Source organism: Lactuca virosa, chromosome 5 (assembly GCF_052849685.1).
Source record: "Lactuca virosa cultivar CGN04683 chromosome 5, Lactuca_virosa_CGN04683_v6, whole genome shotgun sequence".
In the NCBI taxonomy this organism is placed as follows: domain Eukaryota; kingdom Viridiplantae; phylum Streptophyta; class Magnoliopsida; order Asterales; family Asteraceae; genus Lactuca; species Lactuca virosa.
The window spans coordinates 260401242-260424928 of NC_136430.1; positions in this window are offsets into that span (position 1 = coordinate 260401242).

Consider the following 23687-nt stretch of genomic DNA (forward strand, 5'->3'; position numbering starts at 1 on the left):
TATGGACGTTCGACACAAGTGAACCAATTGAAATCCAGATCAAAACGAAAATCAATTACCATAAATTTGAGACTTCACTTTTTCTTTCGATTCGAAAATCAAACCCATTTTTCTCACAATCAAAGTCATCAAATTCAATCTTCAATTCTCATATCTTCGCAAACGAAGACAAAAGTTTTCACCCATAATTGAACTTTCGACTCCAACAATTGATTTCAGACAGTCGAACTACTGATCATCACAAAATTGAATCCTCTTGAATCGAAACTACATTTATCGATTCCAATCCATTCGCTTTCACTTTCGACTATCAATCTCAATCATTCACATCCTTAGATTTCGACTCAAAATTCTTGAAACCAGTCGACTCAAAATTCCTTAAACCATTCGAATCAAAATCCAAAATTCGACGGTTATTCTCAATCCAACTTCCCATTCGAAAATTCACATTTCCCATTGAAAGTCTTGACTAAGACCATCAAGTTCGATTTTGACTTCCAGATTGATACTCCTCGATGCGAATCAACTCCTTGATGTGAGTCCCAACTGTTCGTCATCTAAACTTACAACCTCAAAAATCAACTTTCGATTCCAAAATTAATTCAATCACAAAATTGATTTCAAATAGAACTCTCATTATCTGATTTCGATTCAAGCATTTAACAACCAATTTCGACTTCTAGTCGTTGAATCACAATCAAAAATTCAATTTTGACTTTTGTTTGACTCTTCAATTTAGATTTTCAATTCTCAAACAATTGACAAAGATACAAACACACTTGCGTTCCAGATCTTCTTTCTAATCGAGAATCGATACCAAAACATCTCAATTTCAACTTGAAATTTTCTTTCGATTGAATAACGTGATTTATGTGCGATGAACATTAACAAGAGAAAAGAATAGGTGAAGAAATTGAGTTCTATTTGGGCTCAAATGATGAACAGTGTTCAGATATTTTTGACTGGGCTCAAATTAATGGATCTATGAACAATAATAATTTGAAGATGGGGCTCGAAAATTGAAAGAAAATGAGATTGGTTTTTGAATTTTGATCAAACCTTGATCGTTCATCTTCGGATTTTAAAAAAAACGAGGTATCGAATTCGACATGAATTTTTCGGAATCCATTTGAGAATTTGTGAAACCTCCTTGAAAATCCTTTTTCCATTTGCAATGCATGAATCTAACATGGAAGATTTAGGTTCCTTGATTGGAATTAGAAAATTCCCAAATTGCACATTTTACCATCCATGGAACTTCTTCTCATTTCTCCAAGATTTAACTTCATCATCATGTTGAATTTGAGAATCTTCAACAATTTTGGGTTTGGAATTCGATTCCATAACAACATTTGATGATTTTTGCTTTGGAACCCAAATTTTCTTCATTGATTTCGGCATCAACATGACATTTGAAGAATTTGTCTTAGAAACCCAAATTTTATTGTTTTTGATCTTCTTCTTCTTCTTCATCTTCTTGGATCTTAAAGATTTGAAATCAAAAACAACATCATTCTTCACAACTTCAACTTTGCAATTTTGAATCATATCCTTTGGAGTTTGATACATTTGAACATCTTGGATTGAAGGCTTTCTATAAGGCACCATTCTTTCAAACAAATCACAAGAATACAAACAATCATCCGTTTGAACTCCAATCAAACAAAACATTTCACAACTTCATGAGAATCACATTGAATTCCCTTATCTTGAACATCATGAACATCCGGGTAAAGTGCAAGAACATTGACACCATATATGAATTCATCAAGATGAATTCCTTTAATGATTTCATCTTCTTTCTTCTTCCTTCTTCTCTCATGATAAGTTGTAACCAAACGATTAAGCAACACTTTATGATTATCATGATCAAGAGGATAACCAACCATCTTTCCACATTCATCCATTTTTACACAAGAAATGAGTGAATTTTGTTTAAAATAGCCGGTTATAAAGTTATTGATAAGTCCTTTAAAACTATATGGATATGGATCATATCCAATAAATACATACCATCTTTCACAAGATTCTTTTTCCATTTCGAATAAAAAACAAAAAAGATCACAAGAACTTGAATTTTTCTAGAGAAAGAAAGTGATTTTGAACGAAATTATAGAGAGAGAAAATGATTTCAAATGAATTTCTAGAGAGAGAAAGTGATTTCGACATGAACTCTAGAGAGGGAAAATCAAATTTGAATCTAGATCAAAGAACTAATTCGATTTCTAGAAACAAAAACTCTCTCAATGAAAGAAGACTTACAACATGAAGTTTAAATAATGATTCACCAAATCAAAAATATCATCATGGATCAATTTCTTGAAAGTTTCAAGCACCCTCTCTGATAACAATTGTACTGACCCAATTATGATGATTAATGTGGATTATAATGATAAAGTGAATCAAATCATATCAAGAACACAAGAAGTAAATAAAATGGTTTAAGGTCTGATTAATCTAGTAAGCTATTACAAATTGGGTCATGTAATTACTTTCTCACTAGACTAATCTCTTGTGACAACCCGAAATTTTCTTTTGTATAATCTCTACAGTCAAGTACTACAAATAAAAGTCAATTTCATCTCAGTACATTTTTGGCCATATTTAAGTCCGTTTGGGTGTTTTTATTTTTTTAAATTCGTCAAACGAATAAATAAAAGGAAGTATCGTTATGAGTGATGTGTAACAAACAAATCAAACAACACCTTAGCTAGGTGTTTACGGCCAAACGAGAGGAGTTTGGGCCGTAAACTCCTTTTTACCAAGAACTCATGCATATAGCATGAGTTTACCCACTATTCCCCCCACTTCTCACTTCCTAACTCAAGAACACCACCTTTTCTCTCTCAAGTATCATCACACTTTTCTTCAAATCCGCCAAAAATGTAAGTGTTTCCTTCCTAGATTCGTTCATACAACACTTTATCTAGTGTTTATGCATCATTTCATCCATGGATTCTTGATTTTTACTTAGATCTTCAAGTGTTCTTCAAAACACCAAGAACACCAAGAACACACACTAGTGTTTTTGGGTCTTAAACACTCTTACAAGCTTCCTATAAGTAAGTACACTCCTCCTATCTAGTTATTTGCTTAGGATACTTGTTAATCCATTGGAAGAACATCAAAATCCCCAAGAACATATGTGTTTACGGTCAAGGGAGATCCTTGAACCGTAAACACCACCAAGTGGTGTTTATGTGCCCCTAACACCTTCTATGGCTTGGATAAAAGACTAGAACCTTGCATGCATGAGCTGGAAACACCAAAACACGAAATAGTTGGAGTAACCATGAGTTTACGGCCGTAAACTCATGGGTTTACGAATGTAAACTCAAGGGTTTACGACCGTAAACTCTCCAAGGTGGTCCAAGGACCGTAAACTCCAAAGAAGGTCCATTTCGAGCCCTAACCACTTCCTAAGCCTTTGATTCAAACTTAGAACACTTCCTTGTGAAGTATAAGACCTTAAAACACACAAATGCACCAAGTACCATGAGTTTACGGCCGTAAACTCATGGGGGAAATGGTCCAGAAACCGTAAACACATCTAGGGTTACCAAATGAGGAGTAAACTCCAATGTGAGGCCATACTCTCCTTAGATGCAACCCTTTAGCATTCCTAGCACTTAAAACAAAGTGTTTCCATGTATTAGGAGGTCTTTACTTGACTAATTAGTTGTTAAATGACTAATTAGATACATTTATGTATCACTACATGTTACATAGGATCCGTGTGTGTGTTCAAGTCCTCACTTGACACCTAGCATCCTACCCGGCACTTCCATCCAATCCACTCACTGCAGGTGAGTTCATACCCCTTAATTAACCTTTTAAATGTTTTTAAATGCTTTTATGGGGGGGAATACAATTTGAACATTTCTAGTTATAGGTTTAATCGCATGTGATTAATAACTAGAACAAACATAAAGATTTACTACTACTTTCAAATTGCTATCAAATTTATGGATTTTCAAGCTTTCAAACCTTTTTACTAAACTCTTTTGATGCTAAAACTGCTTTCAAACTCATTTATATTTGTAATACTTTCAAATCAATATCTACACCAGTATATTTATATACTGTAAGACTTGAAGGACTTAGGACTGATAGCTCACCTTACTTCATGTTCCTTGTTTGGTTGTGGACTTAGGGTATCCTGTTATCTGTCCGAATGTCGTTGAATTCTGAGTTACATATCATACATATATGTGTTAGATGTAAAGGCTTTCACTTCAGTTCAGTACCTTTGTGTAACAAAGGCATCCAAACAACCTTACTATTTAACTATTATAGGTATAGTTAAGGGATTACTACTCACTACTACTATTACAATGACCTATACAAGAGCCAGTACATTTGTGAGTCAATACATACTATACACTATACAAGAGAACATACTATACACTATACAAGAGAACATACTATACACTATACAAGAGAACATACTATACACTACATAAACGTTAGAATACTAAAACAGAATGTGACATACTACTTCTCGATACAACACTTCATTGTGCTATCTCCGTGTAACCAGAGTCTCCTGGAGGGAGAGCGGGCATTATGTGTATAGAACTATACGGGACAGACACTCCCACATCCCAACTGCTAGCTACAGTCCGAGCCGATAGGCCCAGGGGTGACAAAATGTCACCATACTACGTGTGACCTGGAGGGTCATCAGTTATTCAGCCGTCGATCAGCATGGTTACATACGAGTTCACATTCAAACCTTAAATTAACTAAATAAGGATTTAAGGAAAAAATGGACTTTGCGAGGCGTATCGCCTGGGGTCTACATATTTTCTACTTTGGACTTTTCGAGGCGTATCGCCTGGAGTCTACATATTTTCTACTTCGGACTTTTCGAGGTGTATCGCCTGGAGTCTACATATTTTCTACTTTGGACTTTTTGAGGCGTATCGCCTGGAGTCTACATATTTCTACTTTAGACTTTTCGAGGCGTACTGTTCATTCAGTACCATCTGGAGTCTGTATTTTCATTACTTTGTGACTTTCTCACATACTCGTTTCAGTAAACTATATTTTTATACTATTAGTTTTCACTGGGGAAAAACCCTTTCATTTACAAAAGAACAATTATACAAACAATCGGGTCTTGGTAGAGGACTACCTTTTTACTGGAAAACATAGGATTTTCTAGGAAGTATACTATTTCCAAAAACATTTGAAACAAATTACTACACTACCTTGTTACTAACATTTTTATACAAGCAATGACACTAAATACTTATGAACTCACCAGCTTTATGCTGATACTCGCTTTCAAAATAACTTGTATTCTCATGTCATCAGTAGACAGGTACAGATGAAGCTTTTTGAGAAGATGGAGCACATACAAGACTCATCTTTTATTTTGATTACACTTTTGGTGTCTTACAAACTGTGCAGAACACGCTTGTATTACAATTATTATATTAATGCAATGGATGTTGTTGCTTGTCTTTACTATTATGCATTGTTATGATACTGTACATGACGTCCTCCACCCCAGAACGTTTCCGCCATTCTCGGTTTTGGGGTGTGACAGATTGGTATCAGAGCATTGTTTATAGTGAATCAAGTATATCAACCTATAAAAGATATACGAACTATAAACACATCGGGATTAAAACACTCTGACCAAGAATATATACTTTTAAATAATAAAATATTTAACTAAGTATATATATATATATATATATATATACATTTATTCATACCAGGGTCAGTATCATACTAGAACAGAACAAAAGTATTATGATTTTTGAACATCACAATTAGGTTTAGAGACATATAGTCAAACCTAAGGGGATATAGCCTGATCAACTATATTTTCTAAGGGGTGACTAGCATGTGCATAAGAATGATTGTAATGTTGCAACAAGTCTAAAAACTTACCAACACTACCACAACGAGAACATTAGAACAGAATACTATAAGAGTATTCTGCATTACTATAGGTTACATATGTGAGAACTAAAAAGGTCGTTACTAGTAGGGCAATAGTTGCTATGTGGATACCCTAAGGTTACATGCGACTACGGCGCTATAGACTCAGAATCCGTGATCTTTGCTTTATTTCCTGTTCCTTGTTTGGTTGTGGATTTAGAGTTAGGGTCACCTATTCGAAGGTCTATCCTGCTCTGGTTGCTTGTAATTGGTATGCACTATGCAAGTATTGAGTCAACTAATAACGATCATCTTATAAGTATCCTAGGTTAGTGCGTCTATTAACCATCCCTTCCTCTTCAGTATCTCAGTTTCACTCGTCTATAAACATTCCTAACCTTGAAAGTACTCTAACTAGACCTCTAAACTGCCAACATTTTCCTTAATGGTTTGATGTAAGACCTACTGTTAGGTCACTTTTCCTAAATTCATTTTACATCATTGGTACCAGTATTAATGGCAGTTATCTAATCTATGGGAAAGTCTGTGCTTTTGCATTTCCCTACTCTATTGTTATGACTCTATCTGATATTTGGACTATGGGGATTTAGTCCATGAACCACTCTCATCATACTCACAATCGGTTCTTACTATTATCATCATCTCTATCAATTTTCAGTAAAAGATTCCGCCTCGTCCTCGTCCGACCAGGGGAAGACCTGCAACTCAAACTCCACCACCACCACCCCCTCCGCAGCAATTCGATGCAGTGATGTTCCAGGCAACTGTAACCGCCGCCATGGCCCAAGTAAACTCTGGCGGTGTTAGTGGAACGGGTACTGGCACTAACTCTAGCCATGGTGAAATCCATCCACGTGCATGAGAGTGCACTTATAAGGATTTCATCAGCTGCAAACCTATATACTTCAACAGAACCGGAGGGATCCTTGCACTGTCCCAATGGATCGAAAGAACAGAAGCAATCTTCGAGATGTGCTCGTGCCCTGAAGGAAGCAAGATAAAGTTTGTTGCTTGCACCTTCACCCAAAGGGCTCTGACGTCGTGGAATGGCCATGTTAAATCACTCTTATTGGTAACAGCCAACGTCATGGGCTGGGACACACTGAAGGACCTTCTGACAAGGGAGTACTGCCCGAAGGGAGAAATTCAGAAACTTGAGGAGGAACTCTGGAACCTCAAAATGTAGGGTTCCGACATAGTGGCTTATACAGCCAGGTTCTGCAACCTGGTGGCTCTATGTCCTAACATGGTCCCCACCGAAAACAAAATGATCGAGAGATACATCTGGGGTTTGGTGCCCCCGTATCCTGGGAACGTTCTAGCTTCAAACCCTGCAACCTTTGATAGTGCCAAGGAATTGGCCCAAAGGCTGATTGATCATGAAGTTCCTTCTACCCCATCAACAACTACAACCACTACCGCAACACCAACCCACGCGACCGACAACAAAAGGAAGCGTGGAGACCGAAGGTGGGGCAAATCAAATCAATCCTCTTCCAAGAACCAACAGACGGTGGCTGTCCATGCTGCCACTACTCCAGCTGCCCCTGTACCAGCCAAAACATATGCAGGGAACTTACCCAAGTGCACAAAGTGCTCTTTCCATCATAACGGCCCCTGCCGTGAGATGCACTGCACTAACTGCGACCGAAAGGGCCATACCGCCCGGTTTTGCAGAGCTCAACCCAAACCTATCTCCCAGGTCCCTAGTGCAGGAGTAAGCCAGGCCTGCTACGGGTGTGGCGAGACAGGACATTTCAAAAGAAACTGTCAAAAAGCTGGAAACGCGAGAGGAGCAGGAAGACTACTTGCTATTGACCACAATGAGGCCGTGGCAGACCCCACTGTAGTCACCGGTACATTCCTTCTCGATAACTCTTATGCTTGTATCCTATTCGATAGTGGGGCAGAAAGAAGCTTCGTTAACCAAAAATTCAAACACCTACTTAAACAATCACCGCAAACACTAAAAGAAACCTTCGTCGTAGAAATGGCTAAAGGAAAGACAGAGAGTTCTAACGAGATTTACATAGGTTGTTCCCTCACGCTAGATAATCATTTGTTCACAATCGACCTCATACCAGTAGCTATCCAGAGTTTCGACGTCATCATAGGCATGGACTGGCTGAGTCTTTATCGTGCCGACATTCTGTGCTTCGAAAAAGCAGTCCGCCTGAATCTACCGAATAACTAAACCTTGTTGATATACGGAGACAAACCCAGTACGATCCTTCGTATCATCTCAAGTATTCAAGCCCAGAAGTACTTGCGTAAGGAATATCGTGCATTCCTGGCGCACGTCGTCGACACGAGCCAGAAAACAAAAGAACTAAAAGACCTCCCCGTAGTACGCGACTTCCCCGACGTTTTCCGGAATAACTCCCAGGATTACCCCCACAACGTCAAGTCGAGTTCCGAATCGACTTAATTCCAGGAGCGACCCCCGTAGCCAAATCGCCCTATCATCTAGCACCTGCTGAGATCCAAGAACTGTCCGGTCAACTTAACGAACTGCTCAGCAAGAGCTTTATAAGACCAAGCTTCTCACCCTGGGGAGCACCAGTCTTGCTCGTAAAGAAGAAAGACGGATGCTTCCGTATGTGCATCGATTACAGGGAACTCAACAAGCTTACAGTCAAGAATCGTTAACCTCTTCCTCGCATAGACGATTTATTTGACCAACTGCAAGGGGCGAACTACTTTTCCAAGATTGATCTAAGGTCCGGGTATCACCAGTTACGAGTGCTAGAGGAGGATGTCCCAAAGACAGCCTTCCGAACTCGTTACGGACACTACGAGTTCGTAGTGATGCCATTCGGACTGACCAATGCGCCCGCAATATTCATGGACTTGATGAATAGAGTATGTCGTCCTTACTTGGATCAGTTTGTCATCGTCTTCATCGATGATATACTTATCTACTCTCGAAGTAAGGAGGAGCATAACGATCATTTGCGACAAGTCCTAGGAACCTTACGATCATAGAAGCTTTATGCGAAGTTCTCGAAGTGCGAATTTTGGATCTGAAGAGTCGAATTCTTAGGACACGTGGTTAGCGAAGAGGGAATCCACGTAGACCCTTCCAAAATTAAAGCCATCGAGAACTGGTCAGCACCGAAGACGCCTACGGAAATTTGTCAATTCCTAGGCCTCGTTGGCTACTACCGAAGGTTCATTCAAAACTTCTCTCAAATCGCGAAACCCCTTACGACATTGACCCAAAAAGGCGTGGCCTTTGACTGGGAAGAGAAGCAGGAGAAAGCGTTCCAAACGCTAAAACGATCCTTGTGCACCGCACCAATCCTGTCCCTCCCCGAAGGAACAGAAGACTTTGTGGTCTATTGCGATGCGTCGAATCAAGGGCTCGGTTGTGTTCTGATGCAACGAGGAAAAGTCATAGTCTATGCCTCAAGACAGCTAAAGACACATGAGGTCAACTACACCACCCACGATCTCGAATTAGGAGCGGTTGTATTCGCCCTAAAGATCTGGAGACACTACCTGTATGGTACGAAGAGCACTATCTTTACAGACCACAAAAGCCTGCAGCACATATTCAACCAGAAGGAGCTCAATATGATACAACGACGGTGGGTCGAGCTACTCAATGACTACGAACGCGAAATTCGTTATCATCCTGGTAAAGCCAACGTGGTAGCAGACGCCCTAAGTCGGAAAGAATATTCTGGCCGAAGAGTCAAGTCATTGACCATGACTATCCATTCGCATCTATCCGCACAAATTAAGGAGGCTCAGCTCGAAGCCTTAAAACCTGAAAATGTGGCGGGAGAATCCCTGCGTGGAATGGATAAGAACTTGGAAGTCAAGGGTGACGGAGCCTTATACCTCATGGACCGGATCTGGACACCGAAACACGGTGGCTTCAGAGACCTGGTCATGAAGGAAGCGCACAACACTCGATATTCCGTCCACCCAGGTTCAGATAAGATGTATCTGGATCTCAAGAAATCATACTGGTGGCCTAACATGAAAGCAGAGATTGCTACCTTCGTGAGTAAATGCCTTACTTGCGCCAAGGTCAAGGTCGAATACCAGAAACCATCAGGTCTACTCCAGCAACCGGAGATACCTGAATGGAAGTGGGAGCGGATCACTATGGACTTCATAACCAAACTACCCAAGACAACGGGTGGACTTGACACCATATGGGTCATCGTCGACAGATTTACCAAGTCCGCACACTTCCTACCCATCAAAGAAACCGACAAAATGGAGAAGCTCACGAGAACATACATTAGGGAGATCGTACGACTGCATGGTGTTCCTATGTCTATTATCTCCGATAGAGATAGTAGATTCACTTCGAGATTCTGGCAGTCCCTACAAAGCTCCCTAGGAACGGGCTGGACATGAGTACAGCCTACCATCCACAGACCGACGGACAAAGTGAGAGAACTATCCAAACCTTGGAGGATATGTTGCGAGCCTGTGTGATCGACTTTGGGAAGGCGTGGGATACCCACTTACCTCTCGTCGAATTCTCTTACAACAACAGTTATCACACGAGCATCAAGGCTGCTCCATTTGAAGCCCTCTATGGCCGGAAGTGCAGATCCCCTCTGTGCTGGGCTGAGGTGGGTGACACTCAGTTAGCTAAAGGACGAGTCCCTGACAGCACTCTCACGGGTCCGGAGATCATTCGGAAAATAACAGAGAAGATCGTTCAGATTCGTGAACAATTGAAACCCTCTAGAGACCGACAGAAAAGCTACGCAGACAAACGAAGGAAACCCTTGGAGTTCCAGGTTGGAGACCGAGTCCTTTTGAAAGTCTCACCCTGGAAGGGCTTGATACGCTTCGGAAAACGTGGAAAGCTAAATCCAAGATACATTGGGCCTTTTGAGATTCTCGCTAGAATCGGCCCCGTAGCTTACAAACTCAGTAACGTACATCCTACCTTCCACGTCTCTAACTTGAAAAAGTGCCTATCCGACGAGACTCCTATAATCCCACTCGACGAGATCGAGATTAACGAGAGCCTCAACTTCGTGGAAGAACCTGTAGAGATCATGGACCGAGAGGTCAAATGAACGAAACAAAGCCGCATCCCAATCGTGAAGGTTCGCTGGAACGCCAAGCGAGGACCGGAATTCACATGGGAGCGCGAGGATCAAATGAAACTTAAATATCCTCATCTCTTTACTTAGTTATTTGTAATAACTTAGTTGCTTAAACTCTAATTTCGGGACGAAATTCCCTCTAACGGGGGGATGTTGTGACAACCCGAAATTTTCTTTTGTATAATCTCTACAGTCAAGCACTACAAATAAACGTCAATTTCATCTCAGTACATTTTTGGCCAGATTTAAGTCCGTTTGGGTGTTTTTATTTTTTTAAATTCGTCAAACGAATAAATAAAAGGAAGTATCGTTATGAGTGATGTGTAACAAACAAATCAAACAACACCTTAGCTAGGTGTTTACGGCCAAACGAGAGTAGTTTGGGCCGTAAACTCATTTTTACCAAGAACTCATGCATATAGCATGAGTTTACCCACTATTCCCCCCACTTCTCACTTCCTAACTCAAGAACACCACCTTTTCTCTCTCAAGTATCATCACACTTTTCTTCAAATCCGCCAAAAATGTAAGTGTTTCCTTCCTAGATTCATTCATACAACACTTTAACTAGTGTTTATGCATCATTTCAACCATGGATTCTTGATTTTTACTTAGATCTTCAAGTGTTCTTCAAAACACCAAGAACACCAAGAACACAAACTAGTGTTTTTGGGTCCTAAACACTCTTACAAGCTTCCTATAAGTAAGTACACTCCTCCTATCTAGTTATTTGCTTAGGATACTTGTTAATCCATTGGAAGAACATCAAAATCCCCAAGAACATATGTGTTTACGGTCAAGGGAGATCCTTGAACCGTAAACACCACCAAGTGGTGTTTATGTGCCCCTAACACCTTCTATGGCTTGGATAAAAGACTAGAACCTTGCATGCATGAGCTGGAAACACCAAAACACGAAATGGTTGGAGTAACCATGAGTTTACGGCCGTAAACTCATGGGTTTACGACCGTAAACTCAAGGGTTTACGACCGTAAACTCTCCAAGGTGGTCCAAGGACCGTAAACTCCAAAGAAGGTCCATTTCGAGCCCTAACCACTTCCTAAGCCTTTGATTCAAACTTAGAACACTTCCTTGTGAAGTATAAGACCTTAAAACACACAAATGCACCAAGTACCATGATTTTACGGCCGTAAACTCATGGGGGAAATGGTCCAGAAACCGTAAACACATCTAGGGTTACCAAATGAGGAGTAAACTCCAATGTGAGGCCATACTCTCCTTAGATGCAACCCTTTAGCACTCCTAGCACTTAAAACAAAGTGTTTCCATGTATTAGGAGGTCTTTACTTGACTAATTAGTTGTTAAATGACTAATTAGATACATTTATGTATCACTACATGTTACATAGGATCCGTGTGTGTGTTCAAGTCCTCACTTGACACCTAGCATCCTACCCGGCACTTCCATCCAATCCACTCACTGCAGGTGAGTTCATACCCCTTAATTAACCTTTTAAATGTTTTTAAATGCTTTTATGGGGGGGGGGGAATACAAGTTGAACATTTGTAGTTATAGGTTTAATCGCATGTGATTAATAACTAGAACAAACAGAAAGATTTACTACTACTTTCAAATTGCTATCAAATTTATGGATTTTCAAGCTTTCAAACCTTTTTACTAAACTCTTTTGATGCTAAAACTGCTTTCAAACTCATTTATATTTGTAATACTTTCAAATCAATATCTACACCAATATATTTATATAAGTAAGACTTGAAGGACTTAGGACTGATAGCTCACCTTACTTCCTGTTCCTTGTTTGGTTGTGGACTTAGGGTATCCTGTTATCTGTCCGAATGTCGTTGAATTCTTAGTTACATATCATATATATATATATATATATATATATATATATATATATATATATATATATATATATGTGTGTGTGTGTGTGTGTGTGTGTGTGTTAGATATAAAGGCTTTCACTTCAGTTCAGTACCTTTGTGTAACAAAGGCATCCAAACAACCTTACTATTTAACTATTATAGGTATAGTTAAGGGATTACTACTCACTACTACTATTACAACGACCTATACAAGAGCCAGTACATTTGTGAGTCAATACATACTATACACTATACAAGAGAACATACTATACACTATACAAGAGAACATACTATACACTATACAAGAGAACATACTATACACTACATAAACATTAGAATACTAAAACAGAATGTGACATACTACTTCTCGATACGACACTTCATTGTGCTATCACCGTGTAACCAGAGTCTCCTGGAGGGAGAGCGGGCATTATGTGTATAGATCTATACGGGACAGACACTCCCACATCCCGACTGCTAGCTACAGTACGAGCCGATAGGCCCAGGGGTGACAAAATGTCACCATACTACGTGTGACCTGGAGGGTCATCAGTTATTCAGCCGTCGATCAGCATGGTTACATACGAGTTCACATTCAAACCTTAAATTAACTAAATAAGGATTTAAGGAAAAAATGGACTTTGCGAGGCGTATCGCCTGGGGTCTACATATTTTCTACTTTGGACTTTTCGAGGCGTATCGCCTGGAGTCTACATATTTTCTACTTCGGACTTTTCGAGGTGTATCGCCTGGAGTCTACATATTTTCTACTTTGGACTTTTCGAGGCGTATCGCCTGGAGTCTACATATTTCTACTTTAGACTTTTCGAGGCGTACTGTTCATTCAGTACCATCTGGAGTCTGTATTTTCATTACTTTGTGACTTTGTCACATACTCGTTTCAGTAAACTATATTTTTATACTATTAGTTTTCACTGGGGAAAAACCCTTTCATTTACAAAAGAACAATTATACAAACAATCGGGTCTTGGTAGAGGACTACCTTTTTACTGGAAAACATAGGGTTTTCTAGGAAGTATACTATTTCCAAAAACATTTGAAACAAATTACTACACTACATTGTTACTAACATTTTTATACAAGCAATGACACTAAATACTTATGAACTCACCAGCTTTATGCTGATACTCGCTTTCAAAATAACTTGTATTCTCAGGTCATCAGTAGACAGGTACAGATGAAGCTTTTTGAGAAGATGGAGCACATACAAGACTCATCTTTTATTTTGATTACACTTTTGGTGTCTTACAAACTGTGCAGAACACGCTTGTATTACAATTATTATATTAATGTAATGGATGTTGTTGCTTGTCTTTACTATTATGCATTGTTATGATATTGTACATGACGTCCACCACCCCAGAACGTTTCCGCCATTCTCGATTTTGGGGTGTGACATCTCTCATATAGGTTCTTACATAAATGGGAGCTACTCACATCCTATTTATAGGAAAAGCTTAACCCATTACACAATCAAAGAGGGTAAGTCACATCCAAGAAGAAATTTGCACCCTAACACGAAGCCTATGATTTGTAGGGTTCCTTCAGTATTTAAAGCCTCTAACTTATATTTTAGGGCATCCTTTTAGCCTTCAACCTCCCAAAGTGAAACCCTAGCCTCCTTGCATGTTTTGGAGCTTATTTTGGTGTTTTTTTGTCCTTGTAATAAAGAAGTAACTATTGTGCATAGATTAAGCAAGCTACTCAGCTCTTCTCCTTGTGTGCATCTTCTGGGCCGTTTTTGAGTTCTCAAGTTCTCTTCTTGGTGATGTCTTACTTTTAGATCTAGGTTATTTGGTATGTTTTGGTCCATATTTGAGTTTTGGATGGGTGAAAGTGATAAAGTTTGCAACTTTATGGCTTACCTTAGTCCATTGGTCAATATATCTTCTGGATCTAGGATTTGGTGTAGTTTTGGTAATCATGTATGAGCTTTAGGTCCTTTTTCTCATATTTTGACCTAGTTTCGGGAAGGACATGCATGGGGCATGCATGTCCATAATGTTTGGATTTTTATGAGCCTTTTGAGCCCATATAAGCCTTCTGAAAAGTATGAGCTAAGGACTTAACCGATTAAGAGCTTGAGAAAATAAGTTGTTTTCAGCTCGTTGTCACGATGTGACGATATGAGCGCCACGATGTGGCGAGTATGGAAATCACAACTATTTTGTTGAGAAGGTCCCACGAAGTGGCCAAGGGATGACCACGACATGGAAGTCAATTGACCGTTGACTTTGTCTGGGTTTGACTTTTAGTCAAATTGATAGTTTTGGAATGTAGACTAAGGGTTTACCTTGTATTATTCTGTAGGAGGTGTGTATCACATGCTTTTCAGCTGTGTGGGCTTATTAGCTTATGACTTTATGGTGAGGTGAGTTTTCTCACTATACTATGTAGGATGCTAGCTATCTTTTTGACTCTTGCATGTATATTGGGCGGCGTCCGTTATGTTGGACGGGGCCCAATATACTAGGCGGGGCTCGTTATGTGGGCAGGGTGCAATGTCATGTATGGTCTTTTGAAACAATCTAATGAATGTTTTTGGTTGACCTAAAATGAATTTTTTTACTTAGTATTTTTGGGGCGTTACACTAATATTACCAACATGTTGTGACTTTGGGCACTAATTCCAACCGTTGTTTCCTCCATCACTTAATTAATGATCTTTAGAATTCTTTGATGATGGATTGTTTATGCAGTTAAACAAATTGGTGCTTGCTAGAATTATGGTGTACCAACTATCATTCTAAGCTATTCATTTATTCATTTCTATAAGTAAGTTCAAACTTAAAAGACATTTGAAAATAGCCCTAGTTTTTTTAGAACGAATAACATCTTCCTCTATATTTTGATCTTTTATAACTAATGCAACACCATTACATAATACTATTAAAAGGTTAATAGATAAGGATTTCTAACTCCCCATTTATAGTCTCGAAAATATGTTTCCTGGATGCTGAACAAGTTCATATAACTCAATAATTTAGCAAGTACGCTTGCAATCCTTCTTGAAAAACATATTCAGCTTCCTCAACTCATCAAATGCCCTCATATATAGCTAAAAATAAAGCACATTCATGATCAAACCAATCAATCATCAAAAATTAAATTTACATAAGTGACCACTATATCATATTACTAATGAAATGAGTTATATCATTATAATTACAAAGTTTGTAGCATTTATGAAGACAAAGCCTAGAAGTACACATCTATAATACCATCGAAGTGGAGTATTTCAAAGCGTTCTTTATGTTATTCGAATATAGAAAAAAATAATGAAGAAACACAAGAGGGTCATAAATTAGGCTTTCTATGTATTAAAAAAGTATTTGGTTTCAATTTAGGTTTTAAGAGATCAAAGTTGAATTGAATTTATTGCCAAAGCACAAAAGGCATTGTGTTGAAGGTTGTCGATTCGTGTTGTCAGCCATTTCACTTCATTTTCAACGTCGTTAGAGATCATATTGGACCAATATATCTCCCTCTCTTCTTGTATATCAATGTGTTGTGTGTCTCTCTTGTGTTCACGGTGATGGCTAGCAGATGTTGTAGATGGTGGTGTGATTCACGCGGTAGCAAGAAAATAAGGGATATTTAGGTTTTCTAGATAGAAAATATAATAGGGGGATTCAAAATAATTTTTAAAATTTTAGAGGACGCGCATGTTTAATAAAAAGGCGACACTTGAAGACAACATACACATTTGATAAGTGTCTGGTGTTTTTTTATTATACAATAAACACAACATACAAAAATATATGTCGTAAATGTTATAAAAAGATGACAAAGATTTACGACATACAACTATGTATGTTGTAAATTATTCATATTTAAAAAAATGATGACATTTGTTATGACACACAATTTTGTTTGTCATAAAATTAGTGTATGTCTGTGTTAATATGTTATTAAAGGCCTACTTTATTATAGTGTATCTAAAATGACTTTCAGGAGAGATGGGGGACTTTAATATAATTTTCATGTTTTTGTTTCAAGACAATTGACTTTTTTTTTGGAAACAACAGATATGATTAAAAGGCACACACTTAGCAAGTAGGCTATAGATAGTACATGGAACAAGAGTAACAAAAGAAGAGCAGAAACAAAACATTTAATTTTAAGGTGGGTGAAATGTGAGATACTCCACTCAGCCCAAGCCCCGCACCCAAAACCACCTCTGTGTTTGCACCATACGTATGATAAAGTAATAATGTCGTTCGTTATTTTCGTTAGGGATACACCAGATTTTTTAAAAATTTGGTCATTCCTTGCCAGCCAGATGTTCCAAATGAGGCAATAGAATATCGTGATTAGGATCGGTTTCTCCTTGGGACAATTCCCTCAATAGTTGCAAAATCAATGAAATCTCTAACATTAGAGAAGCTTCTGTTTTGAAATCCACACCATTTTAGAATCCACTCAATCGCCACCTTAGTGCATTCACATAAAGTGAGAATGTGATCCACTCTTTCAGACTCTTTGCTACAAAATGGACATAGATTGTTAGAGATGCTAAGACCTCTAAGAGCTAACTCTTGCGCCACCGGTATTCTACCCAAGTAAGCCTTCCATATGAAGCAACGAACTTTTAGCGGAATTAACTTTTACCAGCAGATTGTCTTCCATTTATGTAGAATCAATTTTGAATCCAATAATTTCCTCATGGATTTGACACTATATTCACCATTGGAGTTTAGGTTAAAAGTAAAGCCATATGTGGAATAGCTCGCATCAGCCAATCCTATGATCTCATTGTATAACTGCAACAGCTCATTTAACTCTTCTCCACCCATCGGTTCATACTTCCACATCCAGGAGAAACCATTGCTGGATAATCGATTATCAGGAGAAACTATCGGTTCAAGACAAGTGACACTTTCCATATTCTATGATGTTGCAATAAAACCTCATGTTTGATATAAAAACTCATTAATTATTTTCTCTTCGAAATAGTTTTAACGAGAATGAGAATATTCCAACAATTCAACAAATATAGAGAGAAGAGAGAAGGATGAGATGGCTTGTAACCAATATGAGACTCCAAAACACCCCGTGACAATGGTCAATATGATAATGAATGTATGGGATGTTATAGATCCACTTCAATACCATATGAGATATATATGAATCATTAGTTTCTTTTGCAGATCCTATTATGAAGAAATAAACACCCAAGCGTATATATCCATGGACCTACACCTGAAATGACAATGGACCTATCTTTTAAATTTAGGGTCAGGTTTCCTCTTTCTTCCTTTATTTTATTTCCCACGTGAACAAACATATCTTCCTTACATTCTTTTTTTCAAATATACATGTTAATATTAAATACAGTTCGATTTATACACAATATATTTTTTTTTGTACCAAACCTTTGCAAATACTATGGCTTATGGTCCCCTATTTCAGTCAAACGAATGGTAAGTTTCAACATTTACGATTCTGAATCATAAATAGATAAACAAGTATACTTTTATATATTGGTCAAAGAAAAATAAAAGTAGTCAGAAATAAAAACATAGTCCTCTCCCACTCCACTAGAAGCCAATCCCACTTTCTTGCTCTTTTTTCTTTCCTTTTGGAAGGCCATAATGTTATCACATTTGGCTTCATTTAAACACCCACAAAACAAGCAAAATCATTACATTTAGCGGCGGGTGTGGGGTTTAGTGACATATTTTTTATTTATTAAATACATGATGTTAGAATATAATTAACAGAATTACCAAATTAACAATTAATGAGATCAAATAAAACTAATTAGGAATGGTGAGAAATAAACTAGTGTGATTTCATGAGTAGGGATAACGTTATTATGATCATTATTTTGAGTCTGTTACCAAAACTAGTTGTAGTTAGAACTGTGGTTTTTATTAGTTAGACAAGTATTTGATAAAAATAGTTAGGATATTTTGAAATATATAAAATTACATAAAAAAATGTATGTATCTAAAAAAACATAATATAAAGTAATCTAAATGCATCGTAACAAATGTTGAACGGTAGATGATAAGTAATACAAAAAATAATTACCGATTGATATTGAAAAAATGTTGGATCGAACATTACTAAAAAAATATTATATATTTAATCATGATTGAATCTTTTTGATGGAATTATTAAATAATTTGATTAATCATAAAATTATTGTGAGGATAATGAGTAATGAGTAGCCTTTATGAAATACCAAATTAGCATTCTCTTGGTTTGCCTCATATATGAACAAAAACTACCACACTATCATAAGAGAATGATGGAAACATAATCATTACTCGTACATTTTCCTACGATCAATAAATCAATCCAAATTATTTTAATTTTCAAAAAAAACTTTATCATCTTTAAAAAAAAGAACTAGTATGGACCAGAAAATGGCATTGTTAATTAGTATAATCGATTAACTTTATCAACCATTATATATATATATATATATATATATATATATATATATATATATATATATATATATATATATATATATATATATATATATATAAGAGAACCATCATCCCAACTAAACAAAAAATAAAACCCTAACATCTTATTCGAGAATTCAATTAAATGAGAGAATGGAAGTGAAATTGATGAAACAGAAAGAAAATAATAATAATAAAAAGAATTGAGAGGAAGTTGAAGAATAATGTTCCCTTCTAACTTTTCTTCAAATTTGAAACGATTTTGAGAGAGATAAAAAAAATTGTTTACACAAAATATAATTTTCTTTTCTTTCATTTCACTTATTTTCATTCTTTATTTTCTTTGTCCTTATTTTCTTTTCTTTGTTAAAACGTCAAAACACATTATAAGATTTCACCTAGATTCAAGACATGCAAAACAAATATTCATTAATTTAAAGAGAAATTAAGAAATATAGCATTACTCAAAGTTTGGCTTTAACGTAATAAACGTTTATTTCATGGACTTCGATGTGTTGCAACTTTTTAAAGTGATTCGTATATTTTATATGCACCCTTTCAAAACGATTTGATAGCCCATTTGTAGACGTGGGAATAAAGTGTTCTTGTCATATTGCTAGACTATTATTACCCTAAAAAAGGGATATAAATATATTTCGTTATTTTTAGAAACATAACAAAAAACGATATTTTTAAACATGTGAGCAAAAAGGATATTCGCTTCCGTTTGATAAGAGTGGTTCACATAAGAGCTTAATACTATCACACTAAATCCCATTATTAGAATTCAATGGAACCAAATGTCATCTGCCATGATGTTAAATATCACCAAAATAATCAAAATAAAATCCGTAAAATTACTTAAACTATCATCTTTTGGGCAATCATCATCCTCTCAAAATGAATTTTAGAAAATTATTTTAATTTAGAAAAATACATTAATCAAAAAACCTTTCCAAATGCTATTCTAACAACTAAAAAAACTTTTAACTTTGCATAATTACTTCTAACAACTAAAAAAACTTTAAAACCTTAATATTTTGCGAAATGGGAAAATGTGGACTTTCCCAAAATACGAATAATTTTGCAAAATTTTTTTTTTTTTGATTTCGTAAAAATGCATATACTGCAACATTAATGGTTAGTTCATTATATATGATACTACTGCTGCGAATATTTGGTTATGGTTTGTTAACTGCGAAGTGGCAATTCTATTTGTAAACGGGTGGATATGGTTTGCTTAAGTCCAGGTGTTAGCTTGATGACTACTTTGTAGAGGTCGAGCTTGTTGGGAGTAACAAGCAAAAAATGAATACTATAATGTACTCTATTATTGATTATTCTTATAATTGGTTGGGTATCTTGGATCAAAAAATCCAATTTTATTATGTAATATGTATTTGGTTCTTCTCCATTAGTTTCTTGATAGTGTGGTTTCATAAAAATCATTCCGTCGATTCAAAAAAGAATGTTTATTTTGATAGTTTCACAAAATATGATAAGTTTGTGCTCCATCGTCTCCAATTTCTCATTTTATCGAATAAAGCTAAATATAAACATAAAAATCATCATAACTAGATGAATGACTAGTTTATCGAACATTTTATTCAATATCATTCCGCTTCCTTTTTTATATAATAATGTTTTAAAGCAAAGGCTTGAATAACGTTTTTTCTTGGGTTTTTCAATGTAAAAACGATAGGGTATAACATAAATATATTATCATAAAAACAGTAGAGAATCTACACCGTGAACATTTGCATGCCTTTCGATCCTCAATCTCTTGAGCGTCGCAAGATCTAGCATCATGTGTGACCACTAGCAGATAATCTTATATCTTTAGATAAAATGATAAATAAATAAAAAAAAGTAGCAAAAAGTTTTAATTCAAGTTTGAGGATGTGGTGTGCTTGTTATCTAGACTGAAACTAGCATCATTCGATTCATAAAATCTATGATTCAAAGGTGATGCGATCAAAGCAAAAGGGTAAAAGAAGAATAGTTTAAAGTATAACTATTTGAATAAAAAGAAAGGAAAACATTGCTATGTGGGAAAGTTAATGAACTCAGAAATCACTTTTTGTAAAGCAGAGTAAATTCCATTTAAAGTTGTAGCAATCATCAACAATCCCCAACACCATTTGACTGCCTTTTTTGCATTTATTTTCCTTTTCATCATTTTCTTTTATTCTCTATTACTAAACATCCATTGTCATGTATTCCATGTCATTCAAAACATAGATTTTTTTTGGTAAAGGAACACTTATCAAGTACATCTTTTGCATTTTCTTCATTTGTTAGCCATGAAGTTGGCAATACAAGCTCTTGCAGGAATTATGTGCACAAGAAACTAATGTGTAACGGAATCAAGAAAGTAAGGACGCATAGTTTTCAGGCACTTTGTTCTAGGACTGGACTATTTTTGATAATAAACTTGATGATGAGATTTGCTTCTTTTGTACCAAAGGAGGGATGGAGGGTTAGCCTCCATGGCACTTTGTTCTAGGGGTGAGTATTTGGACTGGATCGCACCGGGCCGACTTTTAGACTAGACCGGTTTTGTAAATATTGGTGGACCTTGGACCAAACCAGTTGAGGCTTATCAGGTCCAGGTCATGGTCCGGTTCCCGGTTCTTGGACATAAAGGTGAGCATTTGGACCGGACCGGACTGAACCGACTCTTGGATCGGATCTGTTGAAGCTTACCAGGTCCAGGTTCGGTTTCGGAGGTCCAAATGCTAACCTTACTTTGTTCCATCTTTTTGTGGGTGGGACAAACAATTTAAAATTTTGTCATGTTGATACAGTTTTAGTCCAACTTTAATACATATCAAACACACTACAATATTACTTGGTTTTGTCGATTATGTATTGCGTATTAGAGACATCCAATGGATTTTTAATTCAATTTGGTGCTTTTCTTATGTTATAAGAGAAAAATTCACACTTTATCTTCAATATTTATACCATTAAACTTGCCACTCATACTTTGTATTTCTACATTTTCAAGTTAGAGAGACTTTTTAGGCGGAAGCCTCTTCCATAACATTTACATGATTATTTGTTCTCCCGCGAATGTGATCGACAACAACACACCTATTGAGATATGCTTGTGTAAACCCATGGATTCTTTTATGATAAGTTTTGGATGTTATGGATGAGCTAAATTTGATAATACTAAGATGTTAGACTACCGTCATTAGGGGCAATTTTCGTCATTTTTCAAATAAAAGAAAATAGGGATAATTTCATATATACCCTTATTAAACATCTAAATATCGTATTTATCCGACTTAAACTCTAAATATCGTATTTGCCCTTCTTAATGTGTTAAAATATCGGATTTGCCCAAATTTATTTTTTAAACAATTTTTATTATTTAAGGAGACTTTTTTATATATCAAAATCATCAAAAATAAAAAAATAATCAAATGGACCGTAATACCCTTGACTTCTAAATCACAACAATCCATTACCTGTGAGATTTGGAATCACGATCGATATCTTAAAAGAAATCCCTCCAACAAGTACAAACGTGATCAAAATAGTGGCACCAAATAAGATCATATAAAAGAAATCAACAGTCTTTCCTCTAAAAGAATTATCTTATAGAACAAAGATGTTAATCATTACTTTATTCCAAGAAAATGAAAGATAAACACATTTTGTATTTTGTAAAACCTAATTTTTAGCTTCCATATGATAATTATGGCTTGAAAAGTCAAAATTACGTGTATGAATGCTTACCCATCTTGCAAAAATAGAGGACATTGGGGATCAATCGGCAGATTTTAAGGCGAAATGATATGCAAAATATTATAAATAATCACGTTTAATCACTATTTTAGTACCCCCGCCTGAATATGATTATGCTTTTTGACACACAATAACCACTTTATAGTACTAGTCGAATAAATCTATAAAGAAAGTAAGAAGAAGTACATGAGATTCTTTACCTTATACGCCCAGAAAGCCGTGGAGATAACAAAATTGTTTAATTTTGGCAAAACAAATAACATGAATGGGAATCAATCCTTCACCAAAAGTAGAAATCAAAATTATAGTACAGCAACCAAACGAACATCAACAATATCCCTGAATTCTCCTGAATTCACCACATCAACCAAACGGAAATTGAAGATTGAGAAAGGGAAAGAAGGAAGACGATGGAATTACAATCACCTACAGTTTTATACCTGATTGTGTTATAAGTTCCTGCGATTTTTGAAGTTGTACATAGTTGGAGTCACGAATTGAATAATCAATTAACAAATACAAAACATAAAATTACTTGATGATTATCCGGTTGCAGCAAAAAATTAGCTAGGCGCGAAAAAAAAGAAGACGCAGGGTTAAGATATCGATCGTGGTTCCAAATCACAAGCAGGTAATGGATCTGATT